Source organism: Rhinolophus sinicus, linkage group LG04, assembly GCF_036562045.2.
Source record: "Rhinolophus sinicus isolate RSC01 linkage group LG04, ASM3656204v1, whole genome shotgun sequence".
Lineage (NCBI taxonomy): Eukaryota > Metazoa > Chordata > Mammalia > Chiroptera > Rhinolophidae > Rhinolophus > Rhinolophus sinicus.
The window spans coordinates 68,076,869-68,103,240 of record NC_133754.1 but is presented as its reverse complement, the minus strand read 5'-3'; the positions used below and the strand labels follow the sequence as shown (position 1 = coordinate 68,103,240).

Here is a 26,372-nt window from a genome sequence, read left to right as displayed (position 1 = left end):
TATTGCTAAATAATATTCCATTTTATAGATAGATAGATAGATAGATAGATAGATAGATAGATAGATAGATCATCTTGAATCTAAGATCAGACACACTCTGTGATTTTATATGAAGCAAAGGCCTTTCCCTGTGACATAGTAACCTTTTGGGGGCCACATAACTTAGAAAAGTCCTTTCCAAATGTTGTGTTGTTGCTGTTACAGTGTGCGTGTATGTGTATGAAGGTGTATGTGTGTGTTGGTGGAGGGGTGCTAGCCATTTAAAAACAGTTTGGCAAAAACACTTGACTGTCCTGTGTTTGGGCAAACAGGAATCAGGCCACCCTGGCCTCATGGTCCCACAGAGACTCACTGCCAGGAAGCCTGCAAAGTCCGTCCAGGGCTGCCAGGACAGCGTGTTTGGCAGAGCCCAGAGGAAGCTGGAAGGAGCAGCACGGAGAGTTAATGCCTGTAAAGGGGCGAACATGGTGCTTGGCGAGGGTGAGGCGTGTGCTAAGTGCTGAATTAATACCTGCCTCATTGTCATTTCGCGCTTTCAGAAATAGCCAGTAGTGTTATCTGAGGGGGGGGAACCCTTCACTCATTCAAATTCTGCTTCAGGTGCATTAATACTTAAACAAAAACAAACTGTAATACTTTTCTTATTTGTTGTGAAGGCACTAATATTCCTTTTACATTCAAATTCTGATATCTGTTTATCTCTTAATTTGGAATTTTTCTGGCATCGCTGTTGACTCTAAGATCCCAGACTGGAGGACCAGCAGCTACAAAGTGCTGTTATGAGAGCTGAGAGAGTGAGTCGAGTCCCCTGTGTCCCCAGAGGCTGCCTTCCCATCCAGCAGCTTCCTGCCTCCTCAGGCTCCTGCAGTCCCAGGCCTCGGGTTCATGGTCTGCACACCTCTGCTAATCCCTCTGACAGTCACACTTTCATTGATCCCGCAAACCTCTCTGGCCCTGCCTGCTGGTCTAGCTCTACCAGCTTCTTCACAGACTCCCTTAGCTCCACAGAAAATGATTTGCTGGGGGCTTTCAGGTGCCCTCCCCGGCTCTCTGCCTGGAAGGTTCTAGTAAACTTGTTCTGCTTGTTGGCCTAGTACACCTGCCATCCTTCAGGACTCAGCTCAAATGTCTCTTCCAGGTATTTTACTGCTTCCTGCCGTGAGCGACCTCAGCACCCAGGGCAATCACATACACCCAGGACACGGTGAGTTTCTTGAGGCCATGTGTTTTATTTTCGTTTTTGTATTTCGAGCATGGAACCTGACTAATCGGTGCTCCATAAATGCTAAATACATATTTAGATCTACGTTCAAATAATCGCATCTTCAATTCCTGTTAGAACAGGTGGAGGGGATTTAAATGAAAAAAAAAAAAAATTGTAAACTGACATGGGGGAATTTATATTAAACCATGTTTGTATTTCAATTTGCTTTATGGAAATTCATCTTTAAACAAAGAAAAAAGGGATCAGGTGACCTAGAGTCCCTTTTAATTTCAAAGGTCTCAACTAGTAAGACAATCAACATCCCCTGCAACACACCATGAATTTCTATCACCATGGACCTATTTAGGTTAATGAGTCACTCTTTTAAAATCTTTATGGCTTGCCAGGAAGGCCTTATTTACTCTTTACTGGGAATTGCTTTCAATAGAAATTGTCTTACAGAGGTTATGAGAAATTGTGGGAGTTTGTAAGGCAGGAAAGGTATGTGTATATGCTGGAGACACTGAGAACTGGAGAAGTATACTTTCAATGGAGAGTTCTTTCCTGCCATGCAGGTCACAGCTCCATCTAATGAGTGCTCCTGAGCTGCAATCCATTCTTGGCCCAAATTCTTGGCCCATGTAGAGCAAGTCTCTGTAGAGTCCGGGCATCCTTGCCAGACAAAGCTAGTTTCAAACCCTGGCTCTGTCACCTACTGGCTCTATGAGTTGGGGGTAAGTTACCTAACTTAGCAGAGCCTTTATTTTCTCACCTGTAAAATTGTGGTAATTACAGGAAATGCCTCACAGGTTGTTGAGAGGATTAAATTCCTATCACATAGCAGGTGCACATATGTAGGAACTAGTATATCTTTGCATGAGTCTGGGGCTCCCTAGACTTGCCAGGAGTAGGTTTGGGTGGGTGGGTTATTAAGGCATGCTTGGAATTGGAGATGGGAGGGATGGGGGTGGCTTTGGTCACAGGAAAGAAGGCCTGGAGGATACCCCGTGAAATATGGCACACTATGGAGCACTTAGGTTTGATCTGCTGTGGGGTACGGTGTTCCAGGAGCTCCAGGACAATCATAAACCCACAGGGCACCCACAAGGTCACTGGCTGATTAGATCCTGGGATCCACGCTCTCTGCCAGTTAAAGATCTTTTCCATTCCTCACCCTCTGATGCAGGGAAGGCCGCTGCACTGGGTAGAGTTGTAAGACACACACAGATGTTTGTTGCAGATGCGAAATAAAATGCCAGAGTCAGTTTTGCATCTGTAAATAGTCTATCTTCCCGTTGGAAGTGGAGCCCATGCATGATTGTTTTTTAAAGTGGGGAATTTAGAGCAGGTATATCAGAACCCCACCTCATCCATGTTGAGTTAAGATCTCTGAGATGGGGATGGAGAATCGACAGCAATCAAGTCCCCAGGTAATCCCGACCTACCCCAAACCCTTGCTTCTGGAAGTGCGGTCCCTGGGGTCAGCAGGATCAGCGTCACTTCGAAGCGCATAAGAAATGCAGAATCTCAGGCCCTGCCCCAGTCCTGCAGAATCTGCAAGTTCAAAGAATTGTGCTAAAATACACATAACCCCAAATTTGCCATCTTACCTGTTTTTAAATGTACGGTGCAGTAATCTTAAGTGCACTCACATTGCTGTGCAACCAATCTCCAGAACTCTTTTCATCTTGCAAAACTCCCCGTTTCCCGCTCCCCCCAGCCTCTGGCAACCACCCAGAATCTGCATTTTAACAAGGTCTCCAGGTGGTTCATATGCCCATTAAAGGTGGAGGAGCACTGCCCTAAGTATGAGAACCATAGATAATAAAATCAGGAGCCACAGTGAGTTTACTGAGGCAAGCAGGCCGAGTACTTGGGCAAAACAACGGAAGCCAGACAGCAGAGCAATGACAAATCCTCTAGCGCTGATGTGTGGTCCAGTTTGAGAACCACTGCTCTACAACAGTGATTTGCAGCCCTGCCTATGTATTAGGGTCACCCGGGGACTTCAAAAATAAGCTGAGACCCATCCTAAACTAACTCTAGTCTCTAGAGGCAGGGGCCAGGCCTCTGTATTTTTAAAAACTCTCCTCGCTGTTCTGATGACTTAGCCAGGTTTCAGAGCCACTGATCTGTAGGGACAAAGGAGGTGGGAGGATGACATGGATTCTGCAACCACGTGTGGGCATTAGAAGGGAATAGTGGTTCCAGGGAGGGCATCATATTTGTGGCTTTATTTTATATGTGCCCAGAAACCCTGGCATGAATGATTGCTCCAGGGAGCTTTAAAAAAAAAAAAAAAAAAAAGTGTATTTTTAAAAAGAAAGAGCTACCTTATTAAAAGCTCTATCACTTTAAGTGCAAAAATCCCTACCACCTGCTCTCCCATGCCTGTCATCATTTCCTATAAAGGTGCTCTGTTTATTTTTAATAGTGTTCACCACAATTAACAATTATGCTTATTGTCTGCCTCCTCTCACTAAACCAGCAGCTGCCTCCGTGTCAGAGCCAGGTTCAGAGCTCTTACTCACCTCTCCCTCTCACAGAGGCCCTTGAAAAATATTTGAGTGAATGAAACACATGTACTAGGCAATCAACCCTACTATGCCACCAAATCACTTCCCTGCTTTGTGGCCCCAAACCAACCAAGCATAATATAGAAAAGGGGAGCAGACTTCTGACAGTGAAAGAGACTGTTTAAACTGTCAGGACTGAGAGAATCACGGTAATGGTGGGGACTGGGGGTCTGCATGGAGCAGTGCAAGTTACTGGTGGCACATTTTTCCAGGTGGAAGAGGCCAGTGCATGTAGCAGTGCAGACTGATGCATTGGCTGAAACTAAAATTCTTACCCGAGTGACAGGGACTTGGACCTAGTGAAACCTGAATGTATAAATCTGAGCTCATGCAGAGCCTCCCAGCTGGGGAGGCTGGGATGACACTGAATTTATGTAACACTCTGTGTAGAATTCTGTAATGGAAAGAGCAAAGATTTTGGAACAGACCTGCCTTCATATTCTGCTCCCTCTCCTGGCTGGCTGTTTAACCCTGGGAGACCACTTATCTGACCTCAGCTTCCTCATCTGAAGATGAAATGACCATATTTATCCCATATCTTATGGAAAGCACCTGCTAAAGTGCCTGACACATAGCAGCACTCAATAAATGTTAATTCCCAACCTGCTCTGGATTTCCTTACCCATTCCTTTCAAACCTTTTCCGCCTTTACTTACGCTCTAGTTACTGTCTTATTACCAGAACTACATGCACTTACTATAGCACTTATGATCTATGCTACTTGATTTGCCACACACACAAAAATCACACACTGACTTGTGAATTGTCTTCTATCATTTTATTAAGAGCTCTTGTATAGTGAATACATGACAAGCTGAAAGATTTATTTAACTTATTTCCCAGCCCAAATGACAATGTCTGTTGGGACAGGAACCTCACCTTCTGCTTCTTTCTGTCTTCCAGCACTGAATTCTGCAGCCAGACACACAGAGCTGATATGCACTTTCCAGATCTCAATAAGCAGAATCATTCAGCTGGGGAGCAGTGGTGCACCCTGTATTCTGCCTCCCTCTCCTCCTTTGAGGAGAGCAGCTCATCGTGCATCGCTGACACCATGAATCTATTTATATTCCGACCATATACTATACTGATTGAATCAGGTTTTACTTTTTTAAATCAGATTTTATGTGCTTTACCTTTTCACAGAATTCAAAGTATTGTGAAAAGGACATTTTTAAATCGTCATGATATTATTTATGGTAAGACAGTAGCAGGGAATACAAATTTCTTCCCCTGGTCTAATCTCCCCTGTTTCTTTAGTAACAGATCCCCAATTTTTGGTTGGTGCATCGCAGTTCAGTTAACAGATGATTAATATTCCCTGATATCGTTTGCAGTTCACTTGGTCAGATGCCTGGGTGCTTGCCATAGAGACGTGAGACTATTGTGTAGTACTTTTGCAGTAAGTCTCTTTATGAAGGAAATGTCATGTGTTTATTCTTCTTCTTCTGTTGCCAGCCTGGAACATGGTTGAGATGGCTGGAGCATCAGCTACCTTTTGAGATGATGAGTACAAGGACCATACCTTAGAGATTGTAGAGTTGACAGTTAGAAGGAGATTGAGTCCTTAATGAATTTTGGGCAACTTGCCACACTAACCCCAAAATACCTACTGATAAAATCCCTGTATAAGAGAAAGCGGTGAACTGTTATTTGCAGTTTGAACTGATACAAGGTGTAGTTAATATTCAATTCACAAAAATGAGGTTTAATCACAGGTAATTCATGCACTGATTCCACGATGATAAAACAGTTTATGGGTTACAAATTGCACTGAACTGCTGGCTGAGTGTAGCATTTTTATTTATAAGGCAAAATTAAAAAAAAATATGTTAGGTTGCTTAAGAAAGTGTAGTGATCGAAAAAAGCCCATTTAAAATAGAAATAAATAGCGCTAGGTGGCTCTGGGCACTAGAGAATACCCCTTGAGGAAAACATATGCAAAAAAGTACCATACTCCAGTTAAAGGAAAAGCACTGTGATTGGTTCTGTGGATTTTACTAGCTATTTTCATTTGTTTTAAGTTTTAAGTAGATTTTAGAAAAATGTGTTGTGCTAGAGAATTTTCATCACTCATGAGAAATAAAGTCTCTGTCCTAGAAACAAACATGTAAGTTTTTGTTGGAAAAAGGGCAGAGTGGGAGAGAAACGGCGACAGTGTGGAGACTAAGATAATACAGCTTAAAGGCAATGAAGAACAAGGTCACGACACTGGTCAGGCAGAACACTGGGAAAAGCAGAACTTGGCAGCAGAAAATGATAAGGGAGTATCCGATAGGCTGCCTGGGACATAGGGTAGTAGTAATATCTACTATAGCCATTTGCAGCATAACAACGTTTCCAACAACAGACCGCATGTACGATGGTGGTCCCATAAGACTAATGGAGCTGAAAAATTCCTATCGCCTCGTGACATTGCAGCCCTCATAATGTCCTAGCTCAGTGCATTACTCACATGTTTGTGGGGATACTGGTGTAGACAAACCTATTGCATTGCCAGTTGTATAAAAGTAGAGCACATACAACTATAGTAGTAGGCTATACCATCTAGGTTTGTGTAAATGCGCTCCATGGTGTTCGCACAATGATGAAATTGCCTAACGATGCGTTTCTCAGAATGGCACATGACAATACCTGAATAATGGAGTTCTGTTTACAAAGCCCATGAATTGTCTCATTCAGGGATAAGGTGTAGAAACACAGGGTGGGTTGCCAGGGCTTATGGGTGAGGGAAGACATGAGTATAATGGAATAGCAGAAGGCAGTTCTTTTGGATGATAGAAAAGCATAAATCTTCACACTCCAAGGGTCCAAGAAAACCAATGGTCACAATGTTTGTCATGTATAAAAATAGCAAGGGATGATTCAGGTTTTATATCTCACACTTACGCTGCCTTAAAGAATCTTTTTAACAAAAACAGACAATTAAGTCCAGGGTCTGGAAAGAGAAATATGCAAGTGAGAGCTCCTGAGCCTTAAACTTAGTTAGTGCCACCGTAAATCCAACTCTGGTCATTATTTATACTTTAAAAACAATCAAAACAGGCACCATAGTATACATACACTTCTGTAAATTCTTCCCCTCAACTACGTATCTTGGGTACCCTTTCCTGTCAAAACATATGATTCTAGCTTATCTTTTCAAATAATTCTGTGGCTGTGCCAATATTTATTATATACTTACTAAGTGATATTTATGTCAACACTTTGATCTTTTCACTGGGGGGCGGGGGGGTGCTTTACATAAGAACAGAGCTGGAATATGATAAGCCCTAAGTAAGCTGTTGTTAAATTGGGACACTGTTCTGAGCTGTGCAGTCTCAGGTTTGACAGTGTTAAAAGATGTTGAGCTCTGCTATGAAGGCGCTCCTGGCTGGAGTGGTGAGGCAGAAAACAAAGGCACCACTCTCCTAATACTTGAAGCCCACCCTCTGTATCTCCTTCCTCCCTCCCACTTCCCTGGGCTGTCAACACCTGCCAGACTCTTAGTGAAAGGTGGGAAACCTCACAGAACAGGTTTGGCCAGAACACAAGTAGGTGTGTCAGGAATATGCTCTAGATTTCAATGCACTTTTAACTTTAGAGGGAAAGTTTCATGAACACTGTTTCCCCAGATCAATTATAGCCAAGTCCCAAAAATAAAACTTGAAAGACAGTGGCAATCTGAGAGTCTTGGGTGTATTTAGCTGTTGTGAATCTGAAAAACAAAGAATTGTAAAAAGAACAAAAATTTCACAAGATCAAGGAGTGTGGGATTCTTAGAAATAAAGTTCTCTTTATATGGAAGGGACCATGAATTTATCGACTTTAGCTGGGCCAAAAGGCATAATCAATTCGGTTGTGATTAGAGACATTTTCTGGAAATAATAAACAGATTGAAAGTACTAACAGAAGAAACAATATGTTCAAAATCTATCATCCCAGAATAATGAATAGAGTTGCGGAGTATTTAACGAGAAGATCTGCACGCTCATTTCCTAGAATAAAGCTCTACAGTTGAGAAAAATAAAACTCAGCTTACCTAAAACTCTCTAGTCTGGTAGTGGGTGCTATGTCCACTGGTCTTGCCTGTGCCCTGACAAGACACAGGCTCTGACTCTACTAAGAATGAACAGGTGGCTCCTCTCCCTTAAGCCTCATAAGGGAATATGGTCCCCAGCAGCATTTGGGGGGTCCTGCTGCCCAGTCAGAAGAAAACTGAGATGAACTTGTCCTCTGTGCTGACTGCGAGAGGGTGAATGGCAAGAAATAACCTCTTGATCTTTGTTGGAATTCGTACTGCCTTTTATGAAAATACATCTTAGTCTGAGATAGAACCCATTCAGATTTACTTGTTCATTAGTTATGCAGACTTGGTAAGGATATTGCTGCTATTTGGTCCATCTGACGGATGGAATATTGACAGCATGTGATTTTTGTGTGCAGAATGACACAGCTGGAGAGCTGTTTGACTAATTACTTAGGGTTTTATTATCCTCTCTGTAAATGGAAAGTGTAAAAACGTGAAAGCACCAATTGTTCCCAATTACTTGGAATATTTTCTGTAACTATCTAACCCCTTCCAGCATTTTTATTAGCCAGATTGAAAGGAATTATCAGATTATTGTATAGAATTTTAAAGCGAACAAATAGTCCTTCAAACTTGCTTCATGAAAGAATTAAGTGGTTGAAAGAGGATCATCAGAAATGATATCTGAATTTAATTATAATGGTATGTGACACATCTCTGATGCTCAGTGGAATGTTAAATAACAAAATAGCCACATAGAAAATACAGCATAACTTCTCACGAATAACAGTTTATTGCCATAACAAGATATGTAAAATCTACTTGACAGACATAAAAAAATAGTGAAAGAAAAACCCCCCAAAGAAAACTTTTTTAACCACTTTTATCTTTTGACAAGAAAAAGCATAAGTAGTAAAATAAAATAAAATTAGGAATTTTCTCTACTACTAGTCTGTTTCGTTCCAATGGACCCCAAAAAAAAAAAAAATCTAGCATGCATTTGGCTATAGCAGCCTGCTGACACATTTAACTACGGCGAGGAGTTTGAATTTGTTTATATGACCTTGTGTGACTACAGGAGTGCTAGAGTTCTTGAACCTGAAGATATTTCAAAATAAGAAGTAGCAACAAATCTTCAAGTTACTCATGTTTGTTGGAGTGAATTACTAGGGTACTCTGAGCTCACTGTCCGAGTAGTTGGCTAGTTGTTCCCTAGGACAGCCTGTACCGAGTGGGTGGACATCCTGACAAAGCTCAAGAGTATCAACGATAGAGAATATCTTCTTTACCCATCAATAGACTGTATGTACTTATACATTGGCTGTTCAGTGACCTAGGCGTTGTTTAATTACTATTTCAAAGCATAACCTAAATAGTGATAGAGCATTGGCCAAGTAATTCAGGGTGGTTAGTAACAACTATAGCAGACTTGGCCCTGGGAAACGGTCTCCTCTAACCTGATATTAGGGATTTAGGAATCTAAGAAGACCATGTGATTATGTATTAGGTTGGCTTTACTCCTCTGTCACCCCACCACTTCCATATGCCCTAATCTTTGTAGCCCATGTGGGTTTAGGGATTTTACAGATAGAAGATGAGCTGCCTTAGTATTTTTTCCTACTTTAGTTCCCTTATATCACACATTTACTGGTCATAAATAAATAAATATGACCATTTGCTGGTAACAGTGATAGATGACTGACAAAAATAAATTTACCCCTAACCTCTCCTACCTATATATTTTATCTATACAATTTAGAGAAATGAAATATTCCATATGTATCAGATGAACCCATCATCCTCCCCTTACTGTTAAATCCCTGGTTTATATTTCCTAATGCCCATTGTTTGGCTTCTTTCTGCTCTTCATTTCCACTTTTCTATTTGGTTGATGCTCAAGAACCTACTGAAATTGACTAACAAGAACGGAACAAATTTCTCAGGTAGGAATTTCTTATATAAAGCAGTCTTTCATATGATTTTGCTCATAGACCAAACTTAGAGCAAAGCCCAATCCGTGAAAGGGGTCTGTCCATGCAACCAACCCAAAGGCCAACGAGTGTGCTCTTTCATTTACTTAGAGCACACATTGAGGGGAGAGTCTTTTCCCAAAATAGTCTAATAATACAGTGATGTACAAACACTGTATTATCAAAACACTGTATTATCAAAACACTGTAAAATCAAGACAGATTTTAAAAGAAAAAAAAATCCTCCTACATGTTCAAAGATCCAATGTAAAACACTAATATCTTACTCTATAAAAAGATTTTCAGTTATAAATGATCCCTGCAAAAGTAACAGGTTGTAACAGGGAGGGCTTTTTTGCCCCTGGGTCTTCTAGATGGAAACGATGAACATTTAGTTACCTTTTGAACCCCTGCTATGGTTATTATTTCCCCTAATGGAGTTTAGGAACATGTATTATTTCTTATTCCCATTTTCCAAAGAATTGCAGATGTACTTGGCAGGACAGAGATCTGAGGGAAGTGCCTAGGTTTAAAAACAAAAAACAAAAAAACCCAGCCTTTATGCTATTGGTACAGGGGGAAATTAAAGGGTTTATTCTGCTAAACTATACAAGAAACTCTGAGTGGAACTTTGGTTGCCAGGGAAGAGACAAGTCACTTCCTGGGGAAGGAGTGATATCACCAAGAATATAGTGAAAATAAGAGAATAGAAATAATGGCTGATGTAAGAATTTGCAGTTGGAGGTGATATAAATTCAGCCACCTTCCAAACTCTCTACTGCTCGGGAGTGATATCAATGTATTGCTCATTTAGCGTAGCTTTAGGCACCATGGAACCGGGTAACATTTTAGAGAAAAGGAATGAAAAAGCTGTCTCTCGTTGAAGATGCCAAAAGGAGAATTTAAAGTAATTCCTCCATTTGACTTTATTTTTTATTTATTATTTTTTTAATTAAAGTTTATTGGAGTGACAATGGTTAGTAACATTACATAGGTTTCAGGTGTACAATTCAATAATAATCATCTATATATCACATTGTGTGTTCACCATCCAGAGTTAGTTCTCCTTCCATCACCATAATATATTTGATCCCATTTACCCTCATGTACCACCCCCTCCCCCATTTGACTTTACTTTAAAATGCACTTTCTTAAAAACAAAAGCAGAACACCTTTAGAAATTATTTACATACAATTTAGAAATTATTTACAATTATTTCTAAATTTATTTAGAAATTATGTATTCTAAAAGGCATATATATTTTGTTACCAAAAAAAAAGATAATATACACATATGCTTGTATGTGAAGAGGAAATAGTAGGATACATATCAAAATGTTAAGAATGGATACCTCTAGAAAGTAGGGATATGCTAGAGACTGGTGTGGAAGTAGGTTTTTACTTCTCACTTTATATATTCCATGTTTGAAAAGAAAAAGGTCACCTGAGGTGGGTATCATTTTTATAATAATTAAACTTTAAATAATAATTCGCTGCATGCCTGCTCTGTGCAAGGAAAGAATGCAGGTGAGCTAGAACAATGTGAGAGTGACATCAGAGAGCCCAATGTGTTTGGATGCAGAAAATCATTAGTAATCATGTTTGGCTAATAAATACTGGTATCAAGATTACTTCTGACTTGTATTCTCTTCCAGATACACCCAAAGGATCAATAATTGTCAAAAATCGGAAGCACCCAAAATACCCTTCAATAGGTGAATGGATAAACAAATGTTAGAACATCCATACAATGGAATATTATTCAGTGATGAAAAAAAAGACCTGTCAAGCCATAAAAAGACATGGGAAAACCCTAACTACATATCGCTAAGTGAAAGGATCCAATCTGAAAAGGATATCCACTGTATGATTCCAACTGTATGACATTCTGGAAAAGGCAAACCGGCCATGATAAAAAGATCGGTTGGTCGCCAGTGGTTGGAGAAGAGGTGAAGGAGGGAGGGATAAATTTGTGGAGCAAGGGGGGTTTCTAGGGCCTTGGAACTGTTCTATATGATACTGTAATGATGGATGCATGGCATGCATTTGCCAAAACTCAGAACAGTACAATACAAAAAGTGAACCCTAATTAAACGATGACCTCAGTTAAAAATAATGGATCTGTATTGATTGGCCAGTGTAACACATGTATTCCACTAAAGCAAGATGTTAATAACGGAAACAGTGAGATGAGGAGAGGGCCAATTCTCCGTACATTCTGCTCAATTTTTCTGTTAAACGAAAACTGCCCTTTCAAAAGTCTATTAATTGTTTTTAATAACTTAATGCGGTTTTAGAATATTTATATGTAATAATAAAAGGTCAGTAATAACATAATAGAATTAAAAACTAGCATTTCAAAACCAAGTCAGGACTACGATGCTTTAAGCCACGTTTTACAAGGCAAGGCGCAAGAAAGCTTTTCTTGGCTCTCTGGTTTGCACAGCCGCCCTGGGACCTGTGCGGGTCCTGCCTCTCGCGGAGCTGGCGCAGACTTGGTGAGTCCTCGTCCGCCTGCGCGGCTCTGGTGAGCGTTGCCTCGCGCGCCCTCCACCGCCACGATCCCTCTGGTTCCCACCACCGTACCCGCACCTCCGGCAGTTCCGGCGTCCTGGCGAGCCTCTTCTACCGGGTTGGTGATCACTGTGGACATCCCGCCCCGCCGGTGCGCCCCACAACGCCGGCTCCACCTCCCACTCAGCTCCGCGTATCACCAACACTCGGTGCGCCACGCCCGGGCACCAGGATGGCGAAGCCACTGAGCGAGCGGGTCTGCTATGAGCCCCTCTTTGCGAGCGGCGGCCTTCCCTAACAGGAGCGCTGGCCCGGGAGGCTGGAAACAGAAGCCCCACGCAGGGCTGGTTTGCTTTTCCCGCAGCCCAGTCCCAGCTCAGGGCCCTAAACCCTCAGTGCAACAGACGAAAGTACACCGTTCAGGACGTTCAATTGTCATTCCTAAGCCTGGGTGGTGGTGCTTACAGGCTAAAAATAAACACCCACTTCCTCTGGGATTTATTTTATTTAAATTGCACAGATTGTTTTCATTCCTTGGTGTCTGAAGTATTGAAGGCTGAAATCTGCTTCTCAGCTCTATGTGTGTATTTGTTATAGTGATGGAGTCACCCGTGCAACAAGAACCGCTCCTATGGCAACTGCAACAAAACAAGATCAGGCTTCCAGGAGGGTGGGGAAAGGAAACCTCCCAAGAAAGCCAGGTGCCACAGCTAGGGGCGTGGATCTACCTTTTAAGGACTGATTGGGAAGGGAGGGCCTGGTTAGCAGGCCTTGAAGAAAAGCCAGTATGACGATGATGTTTTCATAAGTTCTGCATTGTGCTAACTCAGCTGAAATTTTTACAAAGCGTGCCACACCCATTGGGTCAGAAGGAAACACTGCAATTCAGTATTAATGCTTATTTCAAATGGCAACATGCAAGTATTCCACCTTAGTTCTTATTCATACAATTGTATGCGTTATCCTTGATATTATTTATATTATATAGTCTCTATATAGTCTACATAATATATATTCAAAAATTCAGAAATAACAGAACTAAAACTAATGACTCACTAAAGTAGTAACTAGTAAAAGGTTATTGTGTGCACATCAAAAGGACAGTTTGCAAACCAGGAACACTCAAATCAAAACATGGAATGAGACTCAGGGGTATACTGTTATAAAGCAGCTTATATGGTGAGAAGGCAGTGACTGTTTATTCTTCAGAGTGATTGGTTATAATATTAGAATTTTCAGTGGTTACTGCATATCAACCTTGGGAAACAGTTCTTTTGTTTACCATTTCCAGAGGCATAAGCAAGAAATGACCCAGGTCAAGTTAGTCTTGCAAAACAAGCTAAATTAAGTGTTGTTTGTATAACTAAACTGGTTTTGTCTGCTCAGGGAATTTTCAAGGCTGGCTTCCATTTGTTTAAATATACGTATACACATATATACACACACATATGTACACACATACACATACATGAATACAATGCATATAATATATAGTATATATAATGTGTTATATATGATGTAATTATATAGCAGTCCATTTATTTTGATACTTTGTACTTCCAAGTGGATATTCTTTGGAAAACACTTGCACATTCTATACTTTGAAGTTTATCTTAAGTTCTTATATTAAATATAGAGTTGAAGTTCAACATTCTTCAGGATCCAGCCTAAAAAGCAAGCCTTCATTACCTTCTAAAGGAAGAATTCTTAACCCTATTAGACCCAATAGTCATTTTTTACAATAAATATTTTTAACAACTCTCTATCTTACAAATGCATTTTATAGGTTGTATAAACCTGTAAACCCCTACAACATAATTTTTAAAAAGTCAATACACGGCTCTGACCAAAATATAAAGGAGAAATAAAAGGAATTAATAATGCTAAAATACGGGGGCACTACAAGAGAAGACATAATGAAGTAGACATATGTTTGCCCTTATTTGCAGCATCACATATGAAAGTGACAGCTACCAATGAAGGCTAATACAGGTGTCTCATATTGGCAAGTGAAATGTCCCAAACTGGTGATAGGATTTTCTGAAATGGCAAGCAAGCTCTAGTAAAGTAAGCAAAACAAAATATTATCTTCCTGTTTTTTACATTGTAATTGCATTCATGGGCTTCAGCATATGTTAAAACCATGCAAAAGATATTTTGTGTTTATATGTAAATGGGGTTGAGTCCTAGGCTCGGATAATCACAAATAGGTTGCTTGGTTTATCTGATTTTCTTACGCAAGTCTCTGATGGGGTATGTGGAAGTTAACAGAATTGTCCCATGCCAACAGTGCTAACCAAATATTGTGATAACTAGTCCTCCCTCCTACACAGATTTCCATAACATCCCTTGGGACAATTTCAACACACCTTACCTTTTAAACCACTGTTCAACGGACAGAACACTTACTCCAACAGGAACGCAATGTTGATGTATTTTATTCATTGACTTGAGATTTGAATCAAAGGATAAAAGGCAAAGTTGCTGAAAACCAGACTGTCTTAAAATCAAAGGGTGGTAAGTTGATCGTAATGAAAGGAGTCTCTTCCTAATGCTTCCCACTTTGGCAGAGGACAGAGATAACTAGTTTACTCACAAACAAAAAGAGCTAGGTCTCCAAAAGCTTTTCGAAGCATTTGGGATGTACAGCTGCAAGCACAGGTGATGCCCTAGGAGCTCAGTCATGGGAAGAACACGTGACCAGTGATGAGCTGAATGAAATGGCAACAATGAGGGGCAGTATTCTCTGCTTCTCCATCTCCAGACAGCTGCCTCCTGCAGAAACCATGTCAAGCTGGCTTGGACACAGCATCTCTTCTGTAGGGTTAAGTCATTTCCTTGTCTGGAAATAATATAAATCACAGGCAGAGCCTATATGCTGTCGTGCAAGGCGTCCAGCGGGGTCTCAGTTCCTGTTCCCCGCACAAGAACACAGGATATGGTGAGGCCAAAAAGGAACACCCACGGAGCCATAGGTAGGGGAGTCATACCACTATAGTCTCGCTGGCAGCTGGGTTGGAGACACAGGAAGGAGGAGCCACACTGTCTGCAACCTGCCGTCCACTTCTCTGCAATCCGCAACCCACACTCCGCCGTGCTAACTGCAATCCGTGCTTGCTAGCTCAGCCACCATCTTCTTGCTAGTCCCCATTTTCTGCTAGCGTAGCCACGGCAGTTATATTAGTGGCCAGTGGCTCGCTGGTTACAGCTGACGGCCAACTAGCCACAGCTGATGGCCATCCAATCACAGTTGATGGCCATTTATTACCTGAGCCAGCATCTTTCCATGTGAGACCAGGAGCCTGGAAACTGCACTCCTGGCTCTGTCCCCACACCCTCTAATTCACATTTTCTTAGTCAGGAACTTACCATGATATTTTCAAAGCAATGATAATGCCTTTCCCCTTTCTCCCCATCTCATTCCATGCAGCTAGCTTAACGTTTTCTACAGTGATATCTACCCATGGCACTCCGACTGTATTGGTTGGAGGTGGGACCTCAGCCATAATCTTACAAACTCATCAGATGATTCTAATGCTCAGTCAGGGCAGCAAACACTAATCCAACAACTGGAAATGAAAAAGTAAACATTTGTCCCTTTTGCAAGTCTGTAGATTTTACGAAGTAATTACATACCTATTGTTGCTTCCACAAAGGAGGTTTTGGCCACTATGTCATTGTATACATTCTGAAATATTCACTAGCAGTATGACTGGGCTGGTTAATTTATATCTCTAAGACACAATGTCATATATCAAAGGAGGTTAGTTATAGCACCTGCCTTATACAGGTGTGATGCTTCAATGAGATGATATGTGTAAATCACTTAGCACTATGCTTGATATAAAGTGCTCAATAAGCAACTGCTATTTCATCATCTTATTATTTAATGGAATAAAAAATATTGGATTTAAGATTCATACACAGCATACTTGCTTCCATGAAGAAGTACACATTCTAAAAGGCAAACAAAAAAATCGTTAAAAATCATTTCATATTCTTAGAGGGTTGCTCCTTTGAACATGGGTGTGGGGACCATTTAATAGGTTTTCAATATTCAATTATGAATCTGTTCCCAGTTTCTTTTTGTCATTCCCAGCCCTGAACTTCTATCTTATTAATCCTCCTCCACAAAGCCCACACAAGGCTTTATTTATTTTCTTTCAGAATATCCCACATCTATAATTTCTGTCCATTTGTGATCTATAAATACTAATTCCAGACCTGCATAGCCAGCACTTTTCTGGCCCTAAGAGCTCCACAAAATGGACTAAGACCTTCATATGTAATACATAGTCTACTGGGTTGGTGTGAGGGGATAAGACGAGCTGTGGTATTGAGATTGAAAGAACAGGCTGAGAGAGCCACGCTCCTAATTACTTCAATCCTTTCCCACCATCAGGGGACGAGAGAGAGAGATAGAGAGAGAGAGAGAAGCTTTTGCTGTAAGCCTCTAGGGTTGTGAGATGGCTAAATGATGAGAAGGATTCATTTGGCCTGATTAGAGACAGGCCCAAGGGGCTTTATCCTAACAGTGGTCTGAACAGACTCTGGGGCCCCCTCTCCTCTAAGCTCAGTCCAAGTCTCAGCTTCCCCAGCAGCCTAATGTGATGAGGCAAACCCAAGAAAAAAGACGAAGGCGTGTGCTCCCTCCTGAGAGCTAGATCAGAGTGCCTCTAATCTCTCTAAATTGTATCTGCCACTTATTGGCCAGTAACAAATTCCAACTCCAGTGACTTAGGAAGGAAGACATTATTAGAAGGCTATTTGGGAGCTCCCACTCATGTGAGAAGGTTAGAGGATGACGCTTAGACAAAGTCAAAGAAGGCTAGGCGGCTGGCAGGATCCCAAGCCAGTCCAACGAGGACATGACTGCTGCTGCCACCAAACATGAGACCCCACAGCTCACCCACCACTGATGCTAACGTGAGATAATGGGTGCTGCTGCAGGCATGACTGCCACCACCTTTGGGAACCTGACATCACTCCCCCAGCTGCCATGGTCCACCTGTAGGTGGTTTCCCCACCGCCCAGCTTCTGGAAGTGGAGCAGCCCCCAAACAGAAGCCACCATGCTAGGCCAGCCTCTGTGTCCACTACAGAAAGGGTCTGTTGGTTCTCCCTTCTCCCTCCCACCTTCCTCTGCTTTCCTTTGTGTCATTTCCCAAGCTCTCCCACTCCAGGTGAAGATGAGCAGGTGGGAGCCAGGGAAGAGCCTGGCTCCACCAGTGGCAGTAGCAGCGACCTCATACAACAGGGGTCCCACACAGCATCCAAGGCTCCAGCAGTGGCACAGGGTCAGCTGCTGCTCATCCTCAGTGTGGTGGGAGGGTGGGCCTCAGTAGACATTCAGTGTCTCTAGCCCCGAGAAGCAGCAGCTTCTGATCTCTGATTACTGGGTAACACCATTTCTCTCTTTGCTCTTCCAGTTCTTTCAACACCTTTGTCAATATTCCCTAACAATTTTCCTAAAAGGACAATAACTGATACAGATTTACTATTTGTATAATGGAAAAATAATAATTAAAAAAATAGTAACACTGTCTTCTTTACCATACAGAACTGTAGCAAGCACCTGAATGGTTACTAGGTTGCTTTAAGGTTAATAAAGAGCTATCTAATTTCAAAGTATTATGATCATGCAAATAAGAGCATTCTCATAGGGAAACAATTATAGAGTAGTGAGGAGATTTCTCTGGAACACAGAACAAAGAAGTTTTTTGTTTTGTTTTGTTTCTTTTTACTGTATGTACTTACTGTATCATGATGCATTCTACCAGGCCAGGCTGACCTGTCTTTACAGATATTTATACTCTGTTGTCATCATGAAGCAGTATAGGATGATTATTAAAAGCCTGAGCTTTGTAGTTGAATCCCGGCTCTACCTTTATTTGCGGTGTGGCCTTAGGCAAGTTACTTATCCTCTCTGTGCCTCATTTCCTCATCTATAAAATGGGAACAACCATAGACTTACGTAATTGCGTTGCTGTGTGAACTAAATGCAGTAATTCATATGTGACCAAGATATTGGATAATCAAGATTCATGTGACATAATCAGAAAGCACCTTTGTTTCTCATCGTCCATTTAAAATTTATTCGGTGGGACAAGGTCTTCGTCTGTCCTGAACAAAAAATCAGGCAGTTCCCTAAAATTTCTGACTATCCTTAGATAATAAAAAGCTCTATAACTCCATTAAGTTTCAAAACACAAATCTCATTTTGATGCTTAGGAAATCATGTTGCATATAATAACAAGGGCTTCCAGTTTCACCCAATGTACCCACTAGCTGGGGTCTTCTACCGAGAAGCTAGGTTTAGGGCACATGATTCTACCCTATTTTTTCACCCCTCGAATCTCGCTCTCCCACTTGGTAATCAGGATTTCTCATCAGTTGATGTGGGAGGAAAGCTAGGGGGTGGCAGAGTCGTTCTTAATTGATACTGTTGAAAGATGGCTTCTCACTTTCTGGGCTTGGCAAATGTTTAAAGGTGACTTTTTTAAAAATGGTGTTTCAGAGTCCCCCACAATTCAACTAGTCTTCCCAGGTTGAGGGAAATGTATTTACTGGAGACCCGTTGTTTCTCCAGGCAGTCCCTTGGCCAGGATTTGAGAAGGCTCCAAGCCAGCCTTCCCTGTCTCATGGTCCACACACGGACACTTTGTCCTGCCATTCTGGGTCTGCAAGCTGATTTTAATATAGCAGCCACTCTCCTTCACTCTGTTAATGATGGTCCTAGTCCACCCTTCTCTCTTGCCCTCTAGACGCTCTACGTGCAAGTCAGACAGCTGTTCACTACGCCTCCTCCTTGCAGGAAACACGTGCCATGCTCTGGATGGTTCCAGGCAAGCCCTTCTTGACTTGAGATGAAGAAAGAAGCATCCCATTCTTTGGTGCATATGGGAAAGGACCCAGAGAGCACATCTCTCCAAATACATTTACTTCAAAAATTTTTTTCTCAATTTCAATTCTTTTATGTAGCCAAGAGTTGTATAAACAGTTCTCTCCTAAATCCTACTTTGTAAGCCCTCTGGGGTGGTCTGTCTTACGACTCACTTTAGCATTTAATATCTATTGTCTTCATGCCTTAGCCAAAACTGGGAAAGAGACCCATTGTTGTATCTTTTATATGGGAAGAACACTTTAAAATGTTAACTATTAATACTCCTATCCTGGACATAAAACAAGACATGTGGGTACTTTGGAATAAGTACGTGGAACCGAAACAAAAGAGTCACTCATGTTGTCTTTCTCTAACAAATAGTCTTGGATAATCAATTTGATGTTTTCAGCATAGAAGAGATTTTCCTCTATTTGGAATAAATTAACTACAGTTAAACTTAAGCAGAGCAATGGACTTGTGACCTCTTATTTCTAGCCAGTGATACTTTGAAACTGAGCCACACTAAGCAAAGTTTTATGTGGCAGCAATTGTGGCTGGTATGTTCATCAGAAAGCTCATAAGCGATGACATCTCAGTAAGTGAGCACACTAGTTTCCAAATATGATTCTTCATTAAAAGGCACCAGGACTCCTTAGAGAAATGGCTGATTCAAGGGCCAGGACAGGGTAAATATATGGTGAGCTTGAAACATTCTGTTGCACAAGAAACTAGGGAAATGCTTAAACTATGACAGGAACATGTCAAAAGAACACAGGACCTTGTTTGAAGGGACCCCCTTGGGCAAATATGGGTTAATGTGAGCATAAAATAATTGCTAGCAATGGATTACAACCCCTTGAGTAAAATAGGAAGCCACGAGTTCATACTGATGTAAACAAACAAATACTGGTAAATTGGTACTGTCATGGGAAACAGAATGGCAGTGCCTCAAAAAATTAAAAATGGAATTACCATATAATCCGGCAATCCCACTCCTCAGTATAAATCCAAAGGAAATGAAATCACTATCTCCAGGAAATACCTGAGAGTGGCCTTGTTTGGGGGAAGTACATTTATGCATGTAGAAGTGATGGAGTAGCTTGTGTGAAGCTTGCACTCAGTGGTTCAAAAGTGGACCAAAGATGAAAAATAAAGACTAAAGAAGATGGGGGAGGGAGGGAGGGAGAGAGGAAAGGTAAGAGTAAATGGGAGAGAGAAACAAGAGCAAAGGAGGTAAAACTGGAGAATCTGGGTGAAGTGAATGTGGAAATTCTTTAAACTATTTTTGCAACTTTTCTATTCGTTTGGAACTATTTCAAAATAAGTGTATTAATAAAACTATTTCACCATCAAGCTACTCTCTGAACAGTGTTCTAGATTAACAGTGCTCCTCTGATTCCAGATTTTAAATATTATTTAAATATACAGTCCTTATCTTAATATCAGTTGTTTTGTAACCAAGTCTGAAGCTTAGTTTATTCTCCTCTCATTTCCACTACAACATGTTTAAAATCTCTGAATGTTAGGTAAAAATGAAGATCCTGAGGCTCTCCAGACCTGTGATGTCAAAATTTGACACGAGGTCTTGAAGCTACGTTGTTACCAAGCTCATCAGGTGACTCTTACGCATACTAAAATTTAAGAGTTTTTGTTACATGGTTTCTATCCTGTTGAGCTTGGTAATTTTGATGACCAAAGAAATGCCTTCAAGACAAACAAAATTACATCCTGAAATCCTAATCTAATTATTTTCCAATTGCTTGGAACACTTATTCAAGTATTTTTTATGGGCCCTTGTATGCCTGAGAATTTCCGTTTCATGACACATGACAGAAAGCTTGGTTGAGTGCAAAATTCTTGGGTATAAACTCCCCCCCCCCCAATACTGTAGATATTGTCAATTGACTTCTGGGATTTAATATCTGAGAAATTTGAGGACAGCCTAAGTTTTGTTCTGTTTTTAGAGTTCTAGTATTAATTTATAAGTATTAATTAATAAGTCTGGCTGCTTCTATAATCTTTTATGATTTTAATTTTTAAATATTGCTGAGTTGTGCCATTGATCTTGCCTGTTGTACTACTAAGCGTGTATAACATGAATTACTATAATGCTAAGAATGGTTTCAGCATATGATAACTCCCTTCTATTGCATCTTTGACTATCAGTCTGGTGAGTACCACACCAGACACCTTCAAGCCTCCTCACCTTTACTCCTACTGTTCTACATGTGCTCTGTAATGTACCTTTGCCTCCTTTGCCTGGAAAATCCCACCTCCTTGTTATTTATTTTTGTCATGGCTAAATAAAACATACAAATGTATACTATTTATACTGTTTAAAAGCAGAATAGATGTTTATAATTTTTTGCAAATGATGTTTTTCTCTTCTGTGCTTTTTGTAAATTGTGAAATGTATCATACACACACAAGACATAAAATAATAATAGTTCAAATGGTGGGGACACCATCCAGGTTGAGAAATAGAACTTAAAGGTACATTAGAAGCCTCTTCTGTGTCTCTCCTTTATTGCCTTTTAAAAACATATTTTCCATCTAGGAATACATACCTAGCTGATATGTTGTTTAGCTTTGAAAAATTAAGAGGCAAACACACATTTAGCTGTGTGAGGAAAGGCAGAATGATTCCTATTAGATGAAGGCTCCCAGGTAATGGGAACAGTCTCTGAGTCATGGTCTGCTTTCATCTTCCTTGACTGTTGACAGGTACGCTTTTTAAGTCGGTGGGCAAAGCCATAAATGAGTCCTGGGAAAGGGCCTTTAGACATCTGACAGAACCACAGAGCAGAGGACAGGACATCCAGAAGAAAGATGGTTAGAGAGAGTGAGCTGCACTGTATTTTCTCTTTCTTAGCTTACCATGTTCTACTTCCAGCTCTCACATAGTTCAAAGCTGAATATTTCTGTGGAGTGAAATGAGTATCTTAAACTAACATGGCAGTAGGACTTGGAAGAAAGAGCAGTAACTTCATCAGCCCTTCATCAAGACAAAGCAAGTACAGATGAAAATTTCACCAGGTTCACAAGACTTTCTTTTCACTTGTTAAGTAGAATACACAAGAGCGTCAAGGATCTCGGTGATACTAGCACTCAACATGCCTCTCTCTTGAGTTGCACTGCTCTGATCCTGACTGGTGCTCCTTGCTGCAGCACAGCTGTCATTCTGGAATCTTCTTTCTCCATCATCCTGGGGATTCCCCTTGCTTCTGTCCTTTGTTACACTTACTTTCTGAATCATATGTTTTCCTCTTTCTTGGTTTACTCTCACATTTTGTGGAGCATATCCTCAGTAGAAACTTGAAAAGAAATTGACGGAAGGTAAGATTTTCAGGCCTTGTATGTTTGAATACAGTTTTGTCCTAGTCTCGTGCTCCTACTTAAAGAGCAAAGATCTAGATGCTGCGCTCTGGGGACCAAGTTGGAGAAGAGGTTTGGGGGGTAGGGATCTCTTAGTCTCCTCAATGAAAATCAATATCCAGACTTCTGCCAGGGTGATGGAGGGTGTATGGCTCCAATTTCTTCTCCAACAGCTTTGTCCTCCTTTTATTATCTCTTCTGTCCCTTTTACCTCCAGTCCTGGACTTTCAGTCCTAACTTAAGGAGCCCAGGAATTGTACACTTTGAAGATTTTGCTGTGTAAATATAGTTGGTTCTCAGCTTTCCCACTGATGGCTTGAGATTTTCTTTTCTCAAGTCTGTTACATCACTTACCACTGATCCATCAGTTTTTCAGCTTCCAAAGTTGTGTTGCTGTTGTCTTCTCTCTTATTCTCCTACTCTTTGTGGGTTTAGGTCTTGAAACAAAACACTCCCTATTTTTATGTTTGTTCAAGACAGAGGAAAATTAAGTGCATATATTCAATCCACACTTCAACCTGGAAGTGCAAAAGTATCTACTCATTCTGTAAGCTCCAGTTCTGTGAAGCATTCTTCTGAAACACTTACCTTTAGCAGAATTATTCCTGTCCTTCACTGCATTCAAAGATTTTTAGTGTGGTACACACAAAGTGGATTCTAAGCCACTTGTTTTCATATGCCTCTTTCCCCAGAGAAAATATTAATCCTAAGATATCAGGACCAAGTTTTATCAACTGCACTTATCACACTAAACAGCAAGCGCTCAATAAATGTTTGCTATATTCAGGAATGCATAATTAGGTTCCAAAAAGAGTAGTGATAAACCTTTTCAAAAATTGAACACTTATTCAGATATACTTTTTACCGTTTCAGTTTCTCTTTTTTGCTGTTTCCCCAAACTAAAACTGAAAAACTGTTGGCACAGCAAAGAAGCCTGTTTATCTATCAGAGCAATTTTTGCATTGATCGCCCTCTTGTGGCATTTCTAGAAAGTAGTCTGTGGGTAGTCTTCACACAAAGGATATCTGCTGCTATTGCCATTACAATTTCAATGGAATGCACCTCTCTATTTTTTACATCTTCCCAACTGAATATGCATGACTTTTGTAAACAGAGAAAAACTATAATTATCAAAATAATTTGATGAGTTTCCTATATAACATAAGGATATTAGGGATGTGTTTATAATTATATTATCTATTTCTGAAGTTTACTTTGTTTTTCTTATTTTTCAATCTGACTTAATTGAATTGTGGTAAACTTCAAATGAATTATTTATAATTCAAGTGATAAATAAATATCTGAAGTTCTTTATAATAAAAAATCCATTGCATTTTTACTATCAAAACCCCCAAAATAATTTCAAAATAAATCTGAAATCTTTAATATTCATGTTTGAACATATTTAAACAAATATTTAAACAAATATATATGTGTGTGTGTGTATATATATATATATATATATAATATATATGAAAAATAAACTTCCTTGGATTATCTACTTAGCAAAAGGGCCAAATTTTGTACACACCTCCCCTGTCACTGAACCCAGATCTGTGCTTGTCAGCCAGGCTGCAGCTCCCCATGCTGTGATAGAGCAGAGGGCCCTGTTCATTTTGTGTTCAAGATGAGACAGTTCATGATATGTACCAGGTCACATAAACGTTTCCAAGCAATTGCATAATATCAGACAAGAAGAGAACCTATTAGAACAAGGAATTACTGAACTCACAAATTATATACATAAATTATTTAAATTTTCAAATGTTTTACCTAGCAAAGGAGTTCATGCTAAGCAAATGTAAGAGAAATGGATATTGCCAGATGGGAACCACAGAAGATAAACATGGGAGAGAAAAATCCCTCCCCTACCCATTTTCCCTGAGAGCATGTGTCTTGCGGGGCAGCCTGCAGGGCCTCTGGTCCCGCTCCCCACATAAGAACGCAGGATATGGTGAGGCCAAAAAGGAACACCATGGAGCCATAGTTAGGGGAGTCATACCACTATATTCTCTCTGGCGGCCAGGCGAGACACACGCAATAGTAGCCACAGGATCCGCAGTCCACCATTCACTTCTCTGCCTGCCAACCAACCAACCAACCAACCAACCAACCAACCAACCAACCAACGCAGCCCCGCAGTTACATCAGTAGCCAATTGGTTAACAGGGTACAGCTGATGACCAACCAATCACAGTTGGTAGTCATTCACCACCTGAGCCAGCACCTCCCCACGTGAGGCCGAGAGCCTAGAAACTTCTCTCTGGGACTCTGTCCCCACACCATGTTTGTCACTTGAGTTTAACCAATCTGGTCCCAGAGTCTTTTCAGTTCCTTTTCAGCAGAAACTGGACATTTCTATGACCCAGTGATTGTCTATAGTTTCCATTCTTCTTCCCCTTCTCCCCTCCCCACCCCAAATAAGCATTCTTATTCCAGTTACCTTGCTGCAGCTCCTACCATTTTATGTTGGGTATGGTCAGAGCAGATAACTTGTTTTTTGGTTTATAAGTGGCTGAACCAACAAAGTCCCATCTGGTACTGATGGAGAGGATTGAACATCATTCAAAGATTATAGGCCTTGAGCTAGATGCACTAGCTGAATAGGATCTAGGGGTTGTCTCCATCGGGGCAGGGCCGAGTGTGCATTATATGCAGGAAGAAGGGTGTGTGTGAATATGTGTGTTCACCAGGACTGTGTCAGAGACTGTTAGCTGTCCGAATATTTGGTCTTCCCCTTTTCAACAACAATAGACTTTCAACAGTTTATAGTTAACTATTCACAGAACCACGACAAAAATTTCCCCAGCCTCTTCTACAACTGGTGTGTGGTTATGTGACTAAGTTCCAACAGATGGGATATAAGCATAAATAACGTGCATGACTTCTGGGTGTGACCCTAGAAGAAATGCACATTCTCCCTTTCAATTTCTCCCTCTCTCCACTGGCTGGACTACACACAGAATGCCGAGCTGTCTGGAATACGGGGATGAGAACAACATACTAGGAATATGGTGCAGCAACAAAATAGGACTCCGGGTCCTTGACATCTTCACATTACAGAGCCAAGCTTTAACTTCTGAGAGAAATTAACTTCTATGTCATTCAAACCACTGGTATCTAAGATCTTTTTCTTACACAGTCCAATCTTTATTCTAAAAAAACATACCAAGGAAGGAAGCAGGTCTCATAGGGGCAGAATCTAACAAAATCTGCAGTTTTGAATATTGACTATTTCAATATTCATTCTGGAGCAGTAAAGTTTAATCTCTAATCTAAAAAAAATCACAGAAATAAGCCTGAAAAAGCCCTGAGATGAGAACTAGCACAGGGGGCTGAGGGACTGAAAAAAGTTAATATGGAAGGAAATAGAACGTATTTCCCGTTAAACCTAGAAAAATAAGCACAACTCAGATTATTTTGAACCTTGCAGTCATCTTGACTAAGGAACATGAAGAAGATGAAAAGTCAAAAGCGAATCCCATATTTCTGGCCTGATCGACTGTGCAGATTGTAGAACCATTTGCTGGGAAAAGAAACTAGAGAGAAGTGTAGCTTTTGGTGGGAAGATGAGTCCACTTTCAGGTATGTTGAGTTTGAAGTGTGAGTGAGTAGGCGATTAGATATGTGGACCTGGTGCTCAGAATGAAGATCCTGGGTGGAAATATAAGTTTTGGAGCCATTGGCAAATGGATAGTAAATAAAGCTACAAGAATGGATAAGAACACCTAGGGTGAAAGTCTACACTGAGAAAATCATGTAATAGAAAAGAAGAAGGTATAAAATCCAGCCCTGAAAGAATTACTACACTGAACAATTGAATATAAGAGGGGGAACTGACC

The 26,372-nt window shown here is 40.7% G+C and overlaps 1 long non-coding RNA gene across 1 annotated transcript; it reads left to right on the top strand.

Annotated features, from left to right (window-relative positions):
* Positions 1–408: 408 nt before the first annotated feature.
* On the top strand, positions 409–12,701 carry LOC141571302 (uncharacterized). Its single transcript, XR_012496064.1, has 3 exons — positions 409–480; positions 1,139–1,204; positions 11,415–12,701. It is a non-coding gene; the product is annotated as an uncharacterized LOC141571302 (long non-coding RNA).
* The last annotated feature ends 13,671 nt before the right edge of the window (positions 12,702–26,372 follow it).